General features: G+C 44.3%; 2 long non-coding RNA genes across 3 annotated transcripts in view; both read left to right on the forward strand.

Annotated features, from left to right (window-relative positions):
- Window positions 1-20,601, forward strand: part of LOC150021944 (uncharacterized) — an 88,626-nt gene that overhangs the window by 9,795 nt on the left and 58,230 nt on the right. The window lies entirely within an intron of this gene.
- LOC150021945 (uncharacterized) lies at window positions 3,307-13,769 on the forward strand. Its single transcript, XR_016509133.1, has 2 exons — window positions 3,307-5,206; window positions 13,344-13,769. It is a non-coding gene; the product is annotated as an uncharacterized LOC150021945 (long non-coding RNA).

A 20,601-nucleotide genomic window follows, 5' to 3' on the forward strand; every position in this document is an offset into this window, starting at 1 on the left:
GAGCTTTGGGGGAGAGGCCAGCTGTCTGTCCGAGCAGGGCACTCAACCTCGTGTGCCCTGACACTCGACTCAGGAGATCTGCTTTGAGGTCATCAGAAGTAACTGACAGTCTTGCCAGCTTGCAGTGAGAAATCTTTCTTCCCTTGCAAAGTTGCACCTGCCATTGGGGAAGAATCCTTTGCCTTGCCTAGAGGAGGTGGATTGGGACAGGAGAGATGGCTAGGTAAGCACAGGGTAAGGTCAAAGGCAGAAAGACAACCTCAGAGAACATTTTTCTCAGACCATGTTGTAGATATTGACTGCCCAGTGACCATTCCCACATTCCAACAGCACCCTAGTCCCCTTCTCAGGATTTTACTCTGTATCATGTTTAGGCTTTGGTCCAATACAAGCTCTCCTACCTTAAAAGTGAAAGGTTCCTCCTAATGGAGCCTTCTGCTTGCTCCATGGTATACGTTCTCCCTCAGGACTTTGCTTCATGAAGGGGACTAATGATTAGAGTTCGTGCTAGGGACAGCACTCAGGGGAGGCTGTTCAGTAGCTTCTGTGACCAAGACCTTCAGGAATGGCCAGGCCTCATCTGTTCCAAGCCTGGTCTGCCATCCCCTGGGTTGCGCCTCTGTACTTTTCTATTCTCCCTTCGAATAAAACATGCCTCCCCCCACCCTATTCTTCCCTGAAATAGCTCAGTGTCAGTTGCTGTGTTTGCAGTCAAAAACCTTGACAGACACAGGTCCTGGTCAGACCTGTGGAGCTCTCCTGGCCTCACGCAGGATACACAGCCCTAATGATGAGGCTCTGTCTGTCTACCTGTCTGTCTCTCCCCTGGAAGTCACCGGTAAACACTGCCAACCTCTGACCCTGAGCTCTTCCTTTCTCCGTGAACTCACCCTCTTTCTGTTTCTGCTTCTCCAGGTGGCAAACAAAGCAGGTGATTCGTTCTCCATCTGTTAGATCCAACTGTATTTCATTCCTGTCACCTTGAGAGGTGTCTTAGGTATTCCCAGACTTGGGGCACGCACCAGCAGAAACTCTTTTAGGTTATTTGTCCTTCTTTCTTTCAGTGTATTAGCTAGCTTCATCAATTGTGCACGAATTTCACCAACCTCACTTTCCAAGGGCAATGACATTTGCAGGTTCCTGTAAGCCACTTCACTTCTAATCTTTCTGTAACATCTAAATATTTAAGTTCATCTTGAAATGATTAATAGTCCTTTGGTAATTCTGTTTTCCATGCTTCCTGACTGTGCATAGCCTTTTCTGTTTAGGCTCATGCATAAGTATCGACTCTGTATTATACTATATGCTCTGAATGATAAGCTAGAAGATTCGAAAAGGCTGGTTTCTTGTCTATAAGGGTTTATAAACCTATTGTAGACATGAAATAATTATAGAGCAACCTATACTTTTGATATCCCCCACCCAACCAATGGTCTGTGACAATGGTTTTCAAAGCTCTAGCTGTTGTGTGATGCCTCCTGGGGGCTACCTGGGAGGTGAGGTGGTGAAGAGGGGGCCCACCTGTTGTTCTGCGGCTATCACTGGAACAGAGTTATCTGCCTTAAGATAAACATAATCATAAGTGCCAATTTTGCTAGCTTGCATGGAAGGCTCTTCCTTCCTTTGGAAAGAAGCTTGTCTCTGCCATTGTGGAAGAACCCTCTGTCCCAGCCCAGGGGAGGTGGATTGGAACTGAAAAGGTGGCTAAATGAGCATGGGTGGGGTCAGGTCAGAGGCAGAGGGACAGCCTCAGAGGACATTTCTTCAGACAAAGGTCTGAGGACTGCAGGATCCAATGTTTTTCCTGGTGTACAAGGCCCTTTGCATTCTTGCCACAGACTACAGATCCGGATCCCACGTCCTGCCACCCAAACCTCCAGGTATTTCCTGACTGTTGGATCTCTGTGTCACCCTTCCCTTCCATGTGCAGCTCTTTCAGCTTTTCATGAATCATCAGTACTCCAAAACTATAGCTCACCTCGATGGTAAACTCATCAAAGGTAGAAACCATGTCTCATCTGTATGGACCCCTAACAACTAAGTGAGGACCTGGCACATGTTTGTTGAATTAAGGACTGGATTTCACTTTGCCATCTGTAAGTGTAATCAGACTGGAGATGAATAAGGTCATTACTGGTTGGGGTGGGTTGGGAAGACTTCTTGAAAAAAAAAAAGTCAGGCTTCTATTAGGCCTTTGGGAAATGTGGCATATTTAGATTCATGGAAAAGAAGAAGGAGACCATTTCAGGCATGAGTGGCATTGCTGAGCAAAGACTCAAAGCTGGGTTTATGAGTGTCCTGTAGAGCAGTAAAGAGCTGCAGAAAAAAAAAAATCGATGAGGGAGCATTTAAAATACACCCATGCTGGGACCCCACTGCAGACCAAGTGAATCAAGAGCCTCTGGAGTGGGCCTGGGCCTCAGGACTTAAAGCTTCCCTGATGAGTCTAACATGCAACAGGGTAGAGGACAGTCCTGGGACTGTCACATCAGATACAAGGGGTATAAAGAGGGGTTAGGTTTGAAGAATGGAGACCCCTGATGCATCTCTTCCATTTTTGGCCAGAAATTTTGTACTTGAGCCAGTGAATATTAGGGTGCTTTCACCTACGGGAGCTTTTCATGTTTTGCAAACTAGTTTTTATGGCAGGTTAATCTGGTTCAGAATTAAACTGAGGGGAGTGGGAGGCTTGGAAAACCAGACAGCACTATGACACAAAGTTCTAGGCAAGAGGTCTGCTCCCAGGTGGAGGAGCAGAAAAGAGAAGATGAATCCAAGAGACATCGAACAGGAAGAATAAATGGAACATGATGAAAAGGAAAAGAGAACATATTTTCTAATTAGCTGTGGCGGCAACAATCTCTGTATACAAACAGTCCCAGAGTTCTGTAGAAGAGGAAGCAGGGAATGGTATTAAATCTCTATACCAACATTCCTCCCTCCCCCATAGTTTCTGATTATTAGGAGCCCTTTTCTTCGTTTGATCTTAACATCTGCTGAACTATCGTTACCTTCTATTTCCTTCATCCCTGAGGAACTTTCTGAAAGGGGAATCTACAACTGCTGTCCTCACTTCCTCATTACCCACACTCTCTAACTCCTACTATCTGTCATCTACCCTCAATCTCTCTTGATGGTTTCTGGTGGCCTCCCCAAAATTTAGTGACTTTTTTTTTTTTTTAACTTTTTCTACTACACCGGTTGGCTGCATTTCACTTTTCCTTAAAGCTTGACACTCCTGGCTTTGGTGCCACTGGACACTCCTGGTTTTCTTCCCACTACTCAGATGCTCTTTCTCTAACTAGCTTTTCCTCTCACACCTACGTTAGATTCCCTTTCTACATTTTCACTCTCTCAGCACCTCTCAAGTGTTCCCACGTTTCAATTTTTCATTTCCAACAGTCCGCAGGATATTGTCCACCAGTTGTCCCCTCTATACCCAATGCTCACTGCTATTGCCATCAGCAGTATTTGCAAAGTCCTTTATTGCTTAGCAAGTGCTTTACCTATACAGTGTTTCACTTGAGCTCCATTGTTCTCCCAACACTGCCTCTTTCATTCTGCTCTCCCCTGAATTTGACTCTTGACTTTGGTGCTTGCTAACTGAAGCCTCAGTTTCTTAATCTTTAAGATGTAATCTTTCATACCTGTATTGTTGGGGTGTTGTGAGCATTAAACAAGAAAACACACATAAAAATGCCCCACTTCTTTCTTGAAGGCAGAATCTCAGTTTTATTTTGTTATGTTTTCCTCACTAACCCCCAGAGGAAATACTCCTAAAATAATGGCATGAACAATTTCAAACACTAGAAAGAGAAATTGCCTAAGCAATGATTTGAGTAAATTTTGAGGAAGTGGCAAATTTCAACTGGACTAGGTCTGAGCTTATTTTTCCTTCTGAATACCTTTTCAAGAATCTGAGGGGAGCTATAGGTGTTTTGGGTGAGGTGTCTACTTTTTGGAAGGGTCTAATTTTTGACAAGATTTGCTCAGTGTGATGTACAAAGATAGCAATATGAGTGCCTTTGCTATTCATGGCCTTGAATGTCACGGCAAGGTCTGTCTTATCAAGGGGTATCAAGTGTTTGTCAGCCTCTGAGTTGGAAGAGGTGATGCAAAAGTTTTACTGTCTAAGCTAGTCTAAATATTTTTTGTCAATTTTGATTTATGAGTTGTTTTAGATCTTTGAACTGCTGAGCAACCCAATCCATAGCTTGCTACTTGGATTACTGCCTGTAAGTATTTGAGGGGCTGTAAAGTGATAAGATCCTATGGCATATGGGCAATAATCAGAGAGTCCCCATGACAGGGCTGCCAGAGACTTACTTGTAATATGATGTTCTAGCATAACTGCGAAAAATTACTTGGCCTTGAGAACTAAAATGCATGTAGGGTTATTCAGGAACTATGAACACCACATGGCCTTTCTTTAATGTATCATTCTTTATTTACCTTTTTCAACTGCCAATAGCGATTTGGAATATTGTAGTCAAAGGTTGTTGGACTTGGTTCCAGAACTACAAAGAGAGTGCCTGACTGTTTGTTTGAAATACTTTGGTAGACATTGTGAAGGTATTAGATCAAATGTGGTATGAAGTGAGGAAGTGGACTGTAAACACGCACGTATATATTTTGCTTCATGTATGGGAAAACAAAAGGCAGTTTTCTAAAAATGTTTTCACTAAGCTTAGTCACATTCTGTGATTATAGTTAGAACATCTTATTTTCACTATGTGGGTGGACTTCCAATAAAATAGATATGAATACTTGATATTGGTGACCAAGAGGCTACGGAACAAATAATGTCAGGATAAGCTGGAAACAACTTAAGTTCAGTTTCAGTAATCTTTGTATTCCTTGCATCGAGAAGTGAAATTTATTATTTCATCTCTTGAATCTGTGTGATCCTATGATTTGCTTACCCCCACTCCCCCCATAGGATGCTGTGGTCCTTGTATAGCTTTGGAGCTTAATTCTTGAGAGGCCTTATAGCTTCTGCTCTGTCTTCTTGGAATGCTGCCCTGAGTCAACCACATGAAGAGGCCACATGGAGCAGGGTTACACCATCCCAGCTGAGGCCTCCTGGACCCACCAGCTGAGAGCCAGCATCTACCTGCAGACATGGGAGGAAGGCTCTCTCAGGTCATCTGTGGCCATCCAGCCCCAGTCAAACTCCAGACAACTGAAGTCATGTGAGTGACCACAGGTGAGATCAGAGGAAGATTTGCCCAGCTAAACCCAGATCAGATCGCTAACCGAAAGAATCATGAGTAAATAAGAAAAAAATTTAAGGTCATTTTAAGCCACAAAATTTTGGGACTGTGTGTTATGTAGCAATAGATAACTGACACAGAGGAGAAAACAGGCAAATATTATTATCATTAAAAGTTAATTGAGAAATACTGCTTAAATATATTGGACAGTGACTAGTTAGATCCCAGAAGTTTAGAGCAGGAAGAGACTTCCGAAGTGATCCCTCTGATTCTTTTGACTCCTGACATCATTTTTAGGGATTCATGTTTTGCCATCCCCATGAGATGAGCTGCTCTTGGTGAGCTGGGGCCACGTTTTATGCTTCTTGGTATCCCCCCCAGAGTGCTCAAAGCCCAGGTCTTGAGCAAGTTCTCAGAAAATCTTTGTTGCTTTGAAGCTGGGTTATATGGGAATTAGCATGAAGGTCCTGCAGTGGGTTCCCAAGGGGGTGTGACCCAGGGCTTGTCAGATGATTATTGTCATTTGTAGTTTAGGTTTGCTAGGCATCTTACATTCTCTTTCTGGGGTGTGTTTTAGAGATAATCGGGTTTGCGTTGCCAGGAGTGGCATGGTTATGCACATTTGTAGGTTCAGACCCAGAAAGAAGGTCAGAGGGGATGGTTTTTACAACCACAGTTTGTGTCCCACTTATTTTTGATAACAGTAGACACTCTCACTGATGCCTTAGTCCAAACAAATGGACCAAGGTGTTCCTGCCATTGGTATCCATAAAGGACATGGAATTGGAACTCAAAAGTCTGGTCAGTTTAGAACTTGGAATCCTAGGCTTTGGGAACTTTCACTAGAGGGACCCAAACTGCAGGTTACTATGCCCAGTTAAGGAGAGTGTGACAGTTATTGGCCTGGGGGTTGGTCAATAGTAACTGTTCTTTGAAGACTCTTGCAAAGTGCTCTTAACTTTTTCAAGAACTTCCACAGCATTCAATTTTCACCTCAGTGCTGGGGAAAAGAAGAGGTTACCATATATTTCCAAGACAAGAAAATAGGGAAGCAAGTGGCAGTCCTGGGATTAATCCCCAGGCCTTCTGGCCATCAGTTCAAGTTTTCTCCTACAGACCAGATCATATCAATGACTGTTAAAAGGTGGCCTTGGGCCCCGTGATTCTATTACAAGCCTGGCCAATTGTGTTATACTACATTTGGGATTCTGATTCTGTACTTGTGGTAGACATGAGATGCACTGTCCAGATGTCTAGACCTTCCTTTAGGGTGAGGGATAATTCACCCAGCAGTGAGGGATGTGGTCAGCAAACAGCCTTTAGCACTCAGCTCCCTCAGGGTCGGCCTTAGAAGCTGAGAGCTGCCCCTCCTAAGCCAAACCCTTCCCAGGATAGTCAGTATATGATGACTGACCAAGGCAGGTTATACAAATCCAGCAGCTATTTTTGATTGATTTGTGACAGCTCTGATTAGCAGTATTTGATCTAGAACTTTCTGCCAGGTTGGCAGAGGCATGGCTAGGTCTGTGTCACTGTTTGTCTTCTCCCTCTGGCCAATCCTGCCTCTGCCCCCTTCCTTCCACAGGTGTGGGTTTCTAGTAAACATACTACTACCCCTTCCACTGTGTCTTAGCATCTGCCGCCAGAGACCCAACCTATGATAGTACCCTCTCTTTTCAATCCCATTTGACAGAGATCACTTTCAGGATTTGCAGAGAAGGGAAGCTGTAGACAGCCCACTGACATATTTTGAATAGCCCATGCAATGTTTACAAAAATGAGTCAACATAAAAATATTGGGAAGTCACATGTAAAATCTGAATTTCTAACTTTTATTTTAGAAAGTAGATGATCTGAACTTCTGGTGGAGGCACAGGTAGACACGCTTTGCTTCCTTGTGCAACCATAGAAAGAATTACAACCAGATCTCAAAACTAATAACACCCAGAACCATCAGAAAATGAGGCTGTATGGAAGTCTGACAACCAAGGATTTAAAGACACATTCATCCAGATGGGTAGGAAGAGTGGAGTCTCAGAGTTGGGCAGAGAGGCAGATTGGTGCAGTAAGGTGACAGCAGCAGTGGCAGTGGCAGAACAGATGGGAAGGATATCTTGGGAGCTAGAAATCCCAGCCCCAGGGCAGATCGCACAGACCAGGCTTCCAGCACCAAGAAGATAGACCCCCTTTACCTCTGGCTATAGAAGTCAGTGGGGGTTGAGGCAATGGAAGGAACTGCCAGATTTATGCTGCTTAAAGGGCCAGCACAGTCTTAGAATGTATGCAAACCCACCCACTCTGGGATTCACCACTGGGGCAGCAGCTGGAAGAGTGCCAGTCACACATGGGAAGGAGGTGAGGTGACTGGAAATGGGGCAAGCACCAGGCGAACCTCCAGAAGCCAGGTGGTGACATAGTCCACTCTCTGAGCCCCTGCCACACAGCCACAAAGTGGTGAAGTGGGTTGCCCCACCTTAGCAATTACCTAAGGCTCTGCCCCACACAATTTACAGGTGCCTTTTATACATAGGCCACTCTACCAAGACAGGGTGTAAAACATCTCTACCTAATACACAGAAACAAACACAGAGAGGCTGCTAAATTGAAGAGACAAAGAAATATGGCCCAAATGAAAGAACAGAACCAAATCCCAGAAAAAGAACTAAACAAAATGGAGATAGCCAAACTTATCAGATGCAGAGTTCAAAATACTGCTGTTCAGGGTGCTCAAAGAAATTATTGAGTATGGCAAAAAAAATAAAGGAAGAATTGAAGGTTAAACTAAGTGAAATAAAGAATAATCCACAGGAAACCAATAGAGAAGGGAAGGAAGCCAGGACTTAAACCACCAAAGTGGAACATAAGGAAGAGATAAACATTAGACAAGAACAAAAAGAAGAAACAAAATTCAAAAAGAACAAAACAAGGATAGGCTTAGGAACCTCTGGGACATCTCCAAACATGCCAACATCTGAATTACATGGGTACCAGAAGGAGAAAAGGAAAAGAAAGAAATCGAAAACTTATTTGAAAAAATAATAAAGGAAAACTTCCCACATTTGGTGAAGGAAATAGACATACAAGTCCAGGTAGCACAGAGAGTCCCAAATAAGTTGGACCCAAAGAGGACCACACCAAGACACATCATAATTAAAATGCCAAAGGTTCAAGATAAACAGAGAATCTCAAAAGCCACAAGAGAAAAGCAGAGAGTTACCTACAAAGGAGTTCCCATAAGACTCGGCTGGTTTCTCAAAAGACACTTTGTAGGCAAGAAGTATTCAAAGTGATGAAAAACAAGGACCTACAACCAAGATTACTCTAGCCAGCAAAGCTATCATTTATGATGGAAGGACAGATAAAATGCCTCCCAGACAAGGTAAAGCTAAAGAACTTCATCACCACCAAGCCATTATTACAGGAAATGTTAAGGGACTTATTTAAGAAAAAGAAGAAGATCAAAACCAGGAGCATTAAAAAGGCAACAAATCCACAACTATAACAACTGAATTAGGAAAGAAAAAACTATGTAAACAACCAGAACAGGAACAGAATCCTAGATATGGAGATCATTTGGAGGGTTATCAGCTGGGAGGGCGAAGGAGAGAATGGGGAAATGATGCAGGGAATAAGAAGCATAATTGGTAGGAACCAAATAGACAGGGGGATGTTAAGAATAATATAGGAAATAGGGACTTCCGGCCAAGATGGAGGCCTAGACAGATACGCTGGGTCTCTCTCCACAACTAAGAAGGAATACAACTACCTCAAAATTAGAGACAACCAGAAGTTCCAGATAATCAAGCTGCATGGAAGTCCAACAAACAAAGATATAAAGAAGAAATACTCATCCAGACAGGTAGGAGGGGCGGAGCCAGGGTGGAGAGGACACAGTGTGGTGGCGGCGACAGCAGCAGGCTGGCAGAAAGTGCAGTCACACATTTTTAAAAGTGGGGAGGGAAACCTGGGGAACCTTCCCAGCTCCTGACTGCGCAGCTCACAATCCCAGTGCCAGGGAAAATCAAGCCTCATTGCTTCTGATTGTGCAAACCAGTGGGGGTTGGGGTGGAGGAAGAAACTTCTGGTCTCTCAGAAGAGTCCACTTGTTTGAAGGGCCCCCACGGTCCTAGAACATCTGCAGACCCACCCACTCTGGGAACGATGGCCAGAGCAACAGCTAGACAGGTGCCAGTTTCATACAAAACTGGGAGAAGTGCCTGGAAAAGGCGCAAGTGTGAACCCATGGCCTTGTTCCCTCTCAGACCCCTCCCCCACATACACCACCACAACATGGTGAAATGGATCACCCAGACTGATGAATACCTAACGCTCCACCCCTTACAACATAAGAGGTACGACAGCTCTACCTAAGACTCAGAGGCAGACAAACACAGAAGCCTGTCAAGATGAGGAGACAGAGAAGTATGGCCTAAAAGGGAGAACAGATCAAGGTTCCAGTGGCAGAACTAAGCAATGAGGAGATAGCCAACCAACAGATGAGGAGGTCGCCAACCTAGCAGATCAGAATTCAAAACACTGGTGATAAAGATGCTCACAGACTTGATAGATATGCTTGAGTATGGCTAACGCATAAGGGAAGAAGTGAAGACTATGCTAAGTGAAACTAAGGAAAATCCACACAAAACCAATGGTGAAGGAAAGGAAACCGGGGTTCAAATCAACGATTTGGAATATAAGAAAGAAAAAAACAGTCAACCAGTACAGAATGAGGAAACGAGAATTGAACAAAAATTAGGAGAGGCTTAGGAACCTCTGAGACAATTTAAACATGCCAACATCCGAATCATAGGGGGTGCCAGAAGAGAAGAGGAAGAGCAAGAAATTGAAAGCTTATGTGAGAAAATAATGATGGAAAGCTTCCCAACTTTGGTGAAGGAAATAGATATACAAGTCCAGGAAGCACAGAGGGTCCCAAACAGGCTAGACCCAAAGAGGACCACACCAAGACACAAAATAATTAAAATACCAAAGGTGAAAGATAAAGAAAGAATCTTAAAAGCAGCAAGAGAAAAAGCAGAGAGTTACCTACAAAGGGGTGCCTATAATATTATCAGCTGATTTCTCAAAAGAAACTTTGCATGCAAGAAAGGACTGGCAAGAAGTATTCAAGGTAATGAAAAGCAAGGACCTACAACCAAGATTACTCTATCCAGCAAAGCTATAATTTAGAATGGAAGGGCAGATAAAGTGCTTCCCAGACAAGGTAAAGCTAAGAGTTCATTATCACAAAGCCATTATTATATGAAATGTTAAAGGAATTTATTTAAGAAAAAGAAGATCAAAACTATGAACACTAAAATGACAACAAACTCACAACTATCAACAACTGAATCTAAAAAATAAGAACAAAATCCAACTAAGCAAACCAGAGTAGGAACAAAATCATAGGTATAGGGATCATTTGGAGGGTTATCAGCTGGGATGGGGAAGGAGGAGAAATGGGGAAATGGTGCCGGGACTAAGAAGCATAATCAGTTGGTACAAAGTAGACAGGGGGAAGTTAAGAATAATATAGGAAAGGGTGAAGCCAAAGAACTTATATGCACGACCCATGGACATGAACTAAGAGGGCTGGGATTGCTGGGGAGAGGGGGATACTGGGCAGAGGAGAGCAAAGGGGAAAGATTGGGACTACTGTAACAACATAATCAATAAAATATACTTAAAAATAGAATAATGTAGGAAATGGAGAAGCCAAAGATCTTACATGGCTGACCCATGGACATGAACTAAGAGGAAGAATTGCTGGAAGAAAAGGGGGGTACCAGGTGGAGGGGACAAAAAAGGGGAAGAATTGGGACAATTGTAATAGCATAATCAATGAAATATACATTAAAAAAGGAAGTAGATGATCTGGGTACATCAGCCCTTTATTGTTGCCAGTATTGGTTTGGAGTTGAGCAGTGACTTCCTTCTTCAGAGAGCAGGATTCTGGCTTGTCACATTTCTCTGAGCTTCCTACTAACTAGTAGCTGTCTACTTTCATCATTTACTTTAACTTCCTGACCCCTCTGGACATCTATGTATTTTTCTTTCACAAAAATAAAGGGCTCAAGAGGTGGAAATCTTCCCCACTCCACCATTTCTTGCGCATCCTACATAGGCCTTTAATAATTGAATACCTCTTGGTTCAAGGCCAAAAGAGCCTTTTTCATGGACGCTGGGGTTTAGCTAAGTGGTCAGAGTTCCCACTGCTGGCCCAGGCTTGCCTTATCCTCTGCCACTTGCCGCCCCAGCAGAAGGCAATCTCAATGAGGTTCACTTCAGATACTGTTCACACCAAGAAAGCACATATATCTCTCTTTAAAAAGTCTAAATATATTTTTCCACTTTTAAAGACATGTTCAGTATTAAATATTTGAGAGAGATGCTCTTCAAAGGCAATTAACATTTTTCCAAAGATAAATATCTCTCTCAGTGTGCCCTTAGGTTCATAGTAGACCTCTCAAGCTAAAAGAACAGAATAGCCAGGAACTCCTCAAACAGGACCACCCTACCTCCTTCTTGTTACCTGTACTGCCTGTGGCCGGGCATCAAGGACTACCGATGGTCCCTTTGCCAGTCAAGTCTGCTCCCCACCACATTCCTCCCAAAATAAAAATCACCACTGCTTCTTAGAGGGATCATAATTATGAGACTCAATTATATAGCAAATCATACATATTATACACATAAAAGCCTTAATTATATAACAAATTGCTTTGAAATGATTGTTTAAATTATATTGGCAGGAATTGGGTATCTGAATATAATGAGTTTCATTGATTATAAAAGTGTCTTCTCTAAACTGATATAACTGCCTCTGTTTGTTGCTGCTCAAAATACCAGCCAGCTGGAAGACTTCAAAAACTTAGTTAGAACTGTATTCAGAGTATATAAAGGAATTGGCTCCCTCTGTAACTTCTATGCCTGGGTGATAAGGGTCCCTAGAATAGATCTTTGGCCCCAACACGAACCAGCTGCTTTGGCAGGGTTTCCTGTCAGGGCATGTGTGACTGGGAGGTCTGCAGTCTGGCAAGTCAGAAGATCTGCTTGGCTTGGGCAGCTTGGCTTGGGTGTCCTAGAGGTCCAGTCCTCTTTTTTTCCTCAACTGCTCAGCCCATCTGGCGAAGAAAGCCTATGTCTGTTTGTTGGGCTGTGCACTGTGCTGAACTGTCCATGGCTTTCCTGAGGCTTGGAGTGGTGGGTGCCAGGAGTGTGTTGGAGTGTCTGATTGTCCTGTGTGAATCATGACCATGGGGACTCATGGCAGGGGACAGGCTATGGTTTAAGACAGAGAATTAGGAGGGGTCCAGACCCCGCAGCCCTTGAACTGGCCACTCTCAAAGCCAGAGCACTTGGATGGACCAGCAGAAGGTCTTAGTAGCCAAATGTATTCAGATTTTACCAAGAGAGCCTCAAGGGAACTTTGATGAATAAGGGTTACACTTTTGGCCACTGTGGACTAGTTCAAGCATTGGCGAACTTCTTCTGTAAACGACCAGATGGTAAATATTTAGGCTTCGCAGACCATGGATTCTTCTGTCACTGCTGCTGCTGCTCCTGTTCTTCCTCCTTCTTCTTCATGATTTGAACAACACATTAAAAAATGTCAAAATCATTCTTAGCTCATGAGCAGTGAAAAAACAGGTTTCAGGCTGGATTTGGCCCCAAAGCAAAGATTGCCATCCCTGCTTCTCCTAATATATTTGGTGATAACTCAGCTACTGAGATCTCAGAGCTGGGTAGCCATTTTGGAAAAAGTAGACAAACACTGAAGAGTCTCATGGCCTTCTTGGATGCTTTGACAGATCTTCCAGTCGATGGTAACTTCTCCTGGCAATGCCAACAGCTCCTGCAGAAACTTCTTGGCAGTTAGCATTTACTATCTGGCATTGGTAAGGATCATTTCATGTGTTCCTGTGGGCCCATACTGTTCTTCTTCACCTCCTTCCCACTCAGTGACACATACTCTAAGAGCCCCTTGAGGACAGGAGAAGTAGACTATCAAACACTTCATCTCCTGCCCGCAACCAGTACAGTGTCTGCTACACAGCACTAAATAATGTGGTGACTGAGCCAATGCCTCTTGTACTCCTCTGGTGCCCATCTCTTTTTCTTTCCCCACAGGTGGAGAAGTTGAAGATATTTTGTCCCTGGTGGAGCTCTTGGTAACACAGGGCCACTTGAGTGTTTCCTAAAGCTACTCTCTTGGTTCTGAATGTTACTCTGCCTAAACCCTGCAGCAACCTTTGTGATCTGCTCACAAAGTGTGGAATGTGGCTGCCCTCTGGTTGGGAGAAAACCAAGAGCCCGTCTGAGCCAGACTGTGGTTCTGGGCTGGACCGACTCTGCAAACCTGCTGTCCTCAGATTTCTGGACTATTGAGAAAGAAGCAAGGAGTACTGTATAGTAGAATCAGAAGCCTGGACTGCTGCCTCCCAAGGCCATGTTTCTGGACTCAGGTGTAATATGATTGGCTTTGCCCTGTGCTTGTAGAAGTGTTTGCCTCTTAGCCTAGGGGTTCTCATTAAACTCAGAATATTTGGTTTCTTCCCAAGGTAATTTAAGGATTGGTTCCTCTCAAAGATTATCTTTTTAATATGACAAGATTGACAGAATGCTCTTGGGTGCTAGCAATAGAAGTCACTGACTCAATTGGCTTGAATAGTAAGAAACGTCATTATTTTACATAACAAGAAGTCCTGAAGTAGGGTTCTGTGGTGTTAGTTAAGTCATTAGGTCTAGCTAATGATTAAGGGCCATCCACAGTGTGTTGGCTTTGTATTTGCATCAGCTTTCCTCATGAGTGCAAGATGGCTACCATAGTCCCAGGTATCACATTGTCATGACAGTATCCAAGAGGAGCAAAAAGATGCATGTATTCTTTGGTTTACAAGGAAAATTCTTTTCGGAAGCTTCTTACTTATTTTCTCTCATATTTCTTTAGCCATAACCGTGTCCTATGCCCCTGTCTAAACACATCCCTGACATGGGCCATGATCCACCATAATAGGTTTAAACAAATCAATTCTAATCCTCTGAGGGTGGGGCCAGACTTCCTGGGAGCAAAAGATCCTGCTGAAGACTATAGCCACCTGCAGAATGTTAGGGTTCTGTGTGGAGGAAAAAGTGGGGAACATCCAAAATATCTAGTATAATCAAGACTTCCTTGAATCTTCCCCCCATGAGATGCTGAAAGACCCAGAGCCTCTTAAAGTTCTAAAAGAGAACTTTTAGAGAAGGCTGTTTGAAAAACACCTATAGCACTACCTTGAGTTATCTTCTCTTGCCCTATCCTGCTTTTACAGAAGAACTGTGTGTCTGTACAAGCCCACCCTGGCCCTTGGTAACATGACTTTGGAGATAGCTATGACAGGCACTGTTTATTGAGCACCTGTTATATGTCAGGCAGAGTGGGAGGACTTTATGGTTTCTAATCATATGGCTATACTGGAAGGGCTGCACGATTATCCCCATTTTACAGACTGGGAAACTGGAACCCAGAGGAGTTCAGCACAGTCTAGATATGGCTGAGTCAGGAGTCAGCAAGGACTTTTTGAGCACCTGCTTTGATCTAGGCACTGGACTAGGTGCTCAAGATGCAAAGAAGAATCAAATCTGGTCCCTGTCCTCAGAGAGGACACAATCTGCTCCTTTCTGCAGGGTCACCATGGAGAGTGTATGTCTCTTGTGCAGCCTGGAAGACAACTTTGAGATGAGGAGATTAGGCACTGTTGTGTGCCTTCTACCTGACGCTGTCCTGCCATGAAGGCAGGACAGGCCTGAAGCTTTGACGACTGTCATGATAAAGGGAGTAGGAGCATGGGCTTGATGCCAGACTGCCTGATTCAAGTCCCAGCTCTACCTCTTCCTGCTTACTGGTGATTACTCCACTCTGTGCCCACATGTTGGGCTGCTATGGGTTTAAATGAAAGAGACTGTAAAAACATGGAAGAGCTCAGTGAAAGTTAGCAGCTATTATTACAGGCTTCTATTGCTCTTAAATGTACTTTTCTTATCAAGTAAAGACAGTTAGTGGCCCAGCCTTACGCTGTCTACCCCCACTCCAGTCTTGCAGCATCTCACATCCTCCCCCAGATTTGGGCAGTGTTACAGGTTACAACATGGAGACAGCTCCAGATTGCACCTGACACTTTGAGGTGGTTGATATACACTCTTTAGTGTGAATGTCAAGCTCATTAGCCAACTCTCCCTGAAGCTTTAATTTCCTTCTTCAGCATTTGCAGAGGGAGGCGGTAGAACAGAAAATCAGCTCTTCTTTGCCTCTCTCCATGAACTGGCCCACCCTTGTCTTGCCCATGCTGTTTATAAATACAACCCACTGTGCTGAGAGTCCCAGAAGGAGAAGTAACAGAGTGGGCAGGGGAATCCTCCTGCTAGGCTCTTGTCTCTTGTCACAGGCTAGGGCTGGGGCACTGGGAAGTCCCTTAGTTTTGGTTTCCTCTCCTCTGAACTGGGGGCATCTTGTCAAGTCTGGAGTCTCGTCGAAAAATCCCCTGGGGGAGGAAACGGAGATGGGTGTCTGTGAGATATAGGGCGTCCCAGACCCACTGCCACGGCAGCTGGTGGTGAGGAATGTGCTCTGCAGCCACGCACAGAGCTCATCCATCTGGAAAATTTGCTGTGGTGAGGTTGGCTGCCCTAATTGATCTTTGGGCAATAATTAAGGCCCACAAAACCTTGCTGGGCTTTGTGGTGCAAGGTGCTGTTAAGAACAAGATAAAAGGTAGGGCCTTGATTGAATCTGGGAAACAAGACCCAGGAGGACATTTTTCTTTGTCATGGTGTCGTGGGAGAGAGGAGAGTCCCAGAGAAGGATGAAGATGGAAGGGCAGAGGAGAAAAGCGGGTTTTGAGTAGACAAGAGACCAGGAAGAAAAGCAAATCCTCTAGAATTCCCTGTGCTTTTCATTTTCTTTTTGTAGTAAAAAGACACACTGTGAAGGATGGGTGGCAGGTTTGGGGGTGACACCCACAGCACGCCCTTCTTTTTGTCTCTGTCTCCTCAGGTGAACAATTGGTCAGTTATTCTTGCAGTGAGAGTTTGTTCAGAGGGAAAGTCTGCGGCCTCAAGGACCCCAAGATTCAGGGTCTGTTCTTCCTTCCCCTTCTGCACAGGACTTTGCTTAAATATCTGCAAGGAGAGGGCTACTGGAGGAAGGCCTCTAATGAGTTGCTTCCCCTCTGGCCCTCAGGCTTTTTACTGAGAGTTTGCTCTCTTTTTACTGTCTGCCTTTGGCAAAGCCGGCTCTCAGGGCTGAAATCCAGCCGAGGAGATCTGATTTCTCAAAAGCCATTTTGATCTTTTTACTTCAAAGGGAGTCCTTTTCACCCTGAGCCCCAGTCTGGTTGCCCCACACCTGCCCCTTCAGGCTGCAGGTCTGGCTGGGGCCTGTGGTCTTGTCTGTACAGGCAGCGTGTGGAGCCCGGGATCCTGGCACTGGTGCTGCCTGAAACAGATTGGGAGGTAGCAGGATTTGTCCTGGTGTTGCAGGCCCCTGGCACTTGGAGGTGTCCTGCCTTTTTCTCCATCTGGCTCTACCCCATTTATCTTCCGATTCTCAAAATTCTCCTGCTCCCTGTCCTCACTCATCTTATCAAAACCTGCTCTGGTGACTGGAACTGATCTTAACATTGAGGGTCTCCTCCTTCAAAGAGCCTTTCCTGTTACTGCGACCTCACCCCCATTCTACCCAAGGTGAGTGCCCTTCCTCAGGGCTGCTGCTCTATCCTGTAGCGCTCTGTGACTTTGCCTATGCAGTTCCTATCATGTTTTGCATAATTATCTCTTTCCTGTTCATGACCCTCAAGAGATGCTGGGGACCTTGAAGAAAGGGGCTCTTATTCCTCTGCGTTGGTCCTAGCATCTAGCCCAGTGCCAAGCACACAGTAGGGGCTCAATATGTATCCAATGAGTTAGTAAATTCTTCCCTGCAACTCTTTCAAACTGCCATAAGATTTGACTGAGGTGGTCCAGGGGCAACCCAGCTTGATGCAAGGACAAGCAGGAGGGCAGGGAGTAGAGCAAGTGGCACTCTCCTCTCCTACCACTGGTAATTTCCAGACTCAGCCCTTCTTTGTCCACAGCAAGTTTGCTTTCACCTGGTTCAAACTGACATACACATATATTAAATTATGTATTATCTATATCATTTGTAATATACATGATACAAATTAAATATTCACATGACACATATCAATATATGCACTCATATATACATATACAAGTATTTCTGTCAAAAAGATTCTGTTTAAAAAGGAGTTTGAAAACCAAAACCATGAGGTTTTTAATTCATGTCTTCTCTCTCTTAGTAACATTTGCTTTTGAAGTTTTTACTAATTACCACTTAGTAATTAGCTTTTTCCCCATTTAAAGCATTTGGATTTGCTGAGTGGATGGACGCATGACTTTTTGAGTAGTGGCTTCTTTGGGGTGTACCTGTCACCCATCCCCACCTCCCATATCGCAATCCTGGCTAGTATTAAAGAATGAAGAAGGAATTGGATCATCGCAAGCCACAAAGCTGTTAATGTCATTTATCACTGAGGGCTTTGTTATCATTGCGGTTTTGCTCAGCACCAGGCCAGCGGGAGGCCGCTGCCGACCGGGTTGATATATGAGGGATGAGAACTCTACAGGCACAGGCAAAGTGCTCGCTTCTTCCGCAGCCTTGCTAGGTGGCAGCTGTTTGTGCCACTTGTCATCCTCCTTTCCTCTGAGTTGCTACCCCCTCCCCTCCGCATTCTGCTGGGCAGCACCTCCACCCCTCTACTTCCTAATGGTTGACTCCTCCTCCCACCAGGGGTTCCCTCTGGGCCTGCCCTTCCAGGTGCAGGAGCCTGAGCTCTGGTGCTTCATTCCTGATCAAAACCCTGATGACCTCTGTCCCATGGTGGGATAGTGGTCAGAGCATTGAAATGGGAGTCCAAGCACCTGATCTTGAGTAGAATTACTCACCAGTCATGAGAACCTGGGTTAGGGATATAGCCTTTGGAATCTCAGTTTCCTGCTGATAAACTAGAATAAGCACCTCAACCTTCCTTCCATGAGGTGAGGCTCATCTGAAACCCAAGGTCAGTCTCTCTCAGCTTTCTCTGCAATTAGAATCTCCTGGGAAGGTTTTAATATCCTGATTCTGACATTGAACCCCCAAACCAATTCAATCAAACTCTCTGGGACTGAGACTTAGACACTGTTTTTTTTTTTTTTTTTAAAGCTCCTCGGGTAATTCTAATATGCATTCAAGTTTGAGAACTACTGTTTAAGATCAAAGTATCATAGACACTCAAAATACAAATGAGTTGTAAACTTCTTTATAAAAAAATGCTTTCCCTCTGAAAACAAAAAATGTCTGCTAACTAATAATTCAGTGATTCTCAGTCCTAAATTGGTTCAGAATTTCTTTAAGAATCTCCTGGAAGTTGTATATTCATTTCCCCAGGAATGCACATACTCACAACATTTTTCATGTTCACATAATTTTGGATTATGACGCCACCTTCTTAGTGACAGTACCTGCAACCATATCCAAAATTGCACCGTTACACCCCTCCACACCCACACACATTTCCTTTCCACCTCGCTGTCAGCATGAGCATCCTCAAGTCACTCACAAGGGCAGTTTCTCAAAGTGTGGTTCCAGGTAACTTCAGACACCCAGGATGGTATCCAGGAATCTGCGTTTTCAGGGGCTCCCTAGCTTTCTTTTGAGCACTGAAGTCTGAGAGCCAGTGGGCGGGGCCCTGGATGCTGATTCAGAATGTGCAGGGACAAACCTGTCGCCATGCTCCCACCGCCTCGCTCCTCCAAACCCTGCCCTGCAGATGAGAATCCCTTTCCATCCTCATATCAGTGGTCCTGGGTAAAATTGCTAATGCTCCAGAGAAATCCTAGGTATTTTTCAAGTGACTTTAGCAGTGTGTGAGACTGGGACAGTCTCAGTAGCATGATTTGAGAGACTTGGATTAAGTTCCCTTATCTGAGGAAAAGGTCCTTCCCGCCCTTCCCCAGTTATATGACTTGGATTCCATCACGGCTCAGTCATTCCATTCTTCTCCTTGAGCTCCTCACTCACCTCTAATCTGACAAATAGCAGCAGCAGCAACAACAACAATAATAACAAAATACATGAACAGTGGACATATTTGATTCCATCTCCTTGTTCAAAGATTTCCTTTGGCTTCCTATCGCCTACAGGGGGAAGCATATCCCCATTTTTTGTTACCAAAACACACTTCAAGATCTGGCTCACCTTTCTGGCCTTAATTCCCATGGCTGTCAGTACGTACTCCAGCAGGACTGAACTTCATGTAATTCCTGGAGCATCATGTGCCATTTCGTTCCCTGGGGTATCCTCTTGGATTGCTCATACATCTCTTTACAGATGTCACTCATGGCCTCCAAACTCTCAAATGACTCAGAGCCAAGCCAAGTCCTCACATGGTCTCCAAGGCCCTACAAAATCTGTCCATCGCCCTCCTTACCTCCCTGCCCTCATCTGCTACTTCCCTGTGTTAGTTTCCCTGAGTATCTGTGACAAAGCACCACAAACTATGGCAGCCTAAAACAACAAAATTTTATTCTTTCATGGTTCCTGGGGCTAGAAGTCTGAGACCAAGGTGTTGGCAGGGCCATGGTGGTTGGTGCTATCTTTGGAACTCATTACCTTGCAGTTCAAGCACTGCAGTCTCTGCCTCTGTCATCACGTGGCTTCCCCACGTGTCTTCACATGGCCATCTCTTATGAGGACATCAGTCACACTGGATCAGGCCCCATCCTACTCCAGCAGGACCTCATCTTAATTAACTAATTACATCCGCAATGACTCTATTTCCAAATAAGGTCACATTCTGGGGCACTAGGGGTTGGGACTTCAAAATATCTTCTTTGGGGTCCATAATTCAACCTATGACCCCCTCCCATTTCTTTATTTTGTTTCAGTCACACTGAGCTAGATATACCAGATTTAATGCATAAAAATACAGAACACCCAGTTAAACCTGAATTTCAAATGAATAACAAAATAACTTTTTTACTATAAATATGTCCCAAATGTTGCATGGAATAATTTTTTAGTATAAGCATGCCTCATTCACTATTTGGGACATACTTGTGCAAAAAATGCATATATTTACTGCTTATCTGAAATTCAAATTTAACTGAACATTTCATATTTTACCTGGCAACCTGTACTCTGGTTGTTCCTTGAACACAACAAGCATGCTCCCACCTCTTAAAGCCTTTGTCTTGGCTGCTTCCTCTGCAGTGAGTTCCCTTTCCCTAGGTTTCTGTGCTGCTCATTCCCTGACTGTCTTCAGCAAGACCTTTCTGGGTACCCCTCTTTCATACACACCCAACAGGCCCT

This window comes from Furipterus horrens, unplaced genomic scaffold (assembly GCF_987537825.1).
Source record: "Furipterus horrens unplaced genomic scaffold, mFurHor1.1.pri manual_scaffold_1, whole genome shotgun sequence".
Taxonomy (NCBI): Eukaryota; Metazoa; Chordata; class Mammalia; order Chiroptera; family Furipteridae; genus Furipterus; species Furipterus horrens.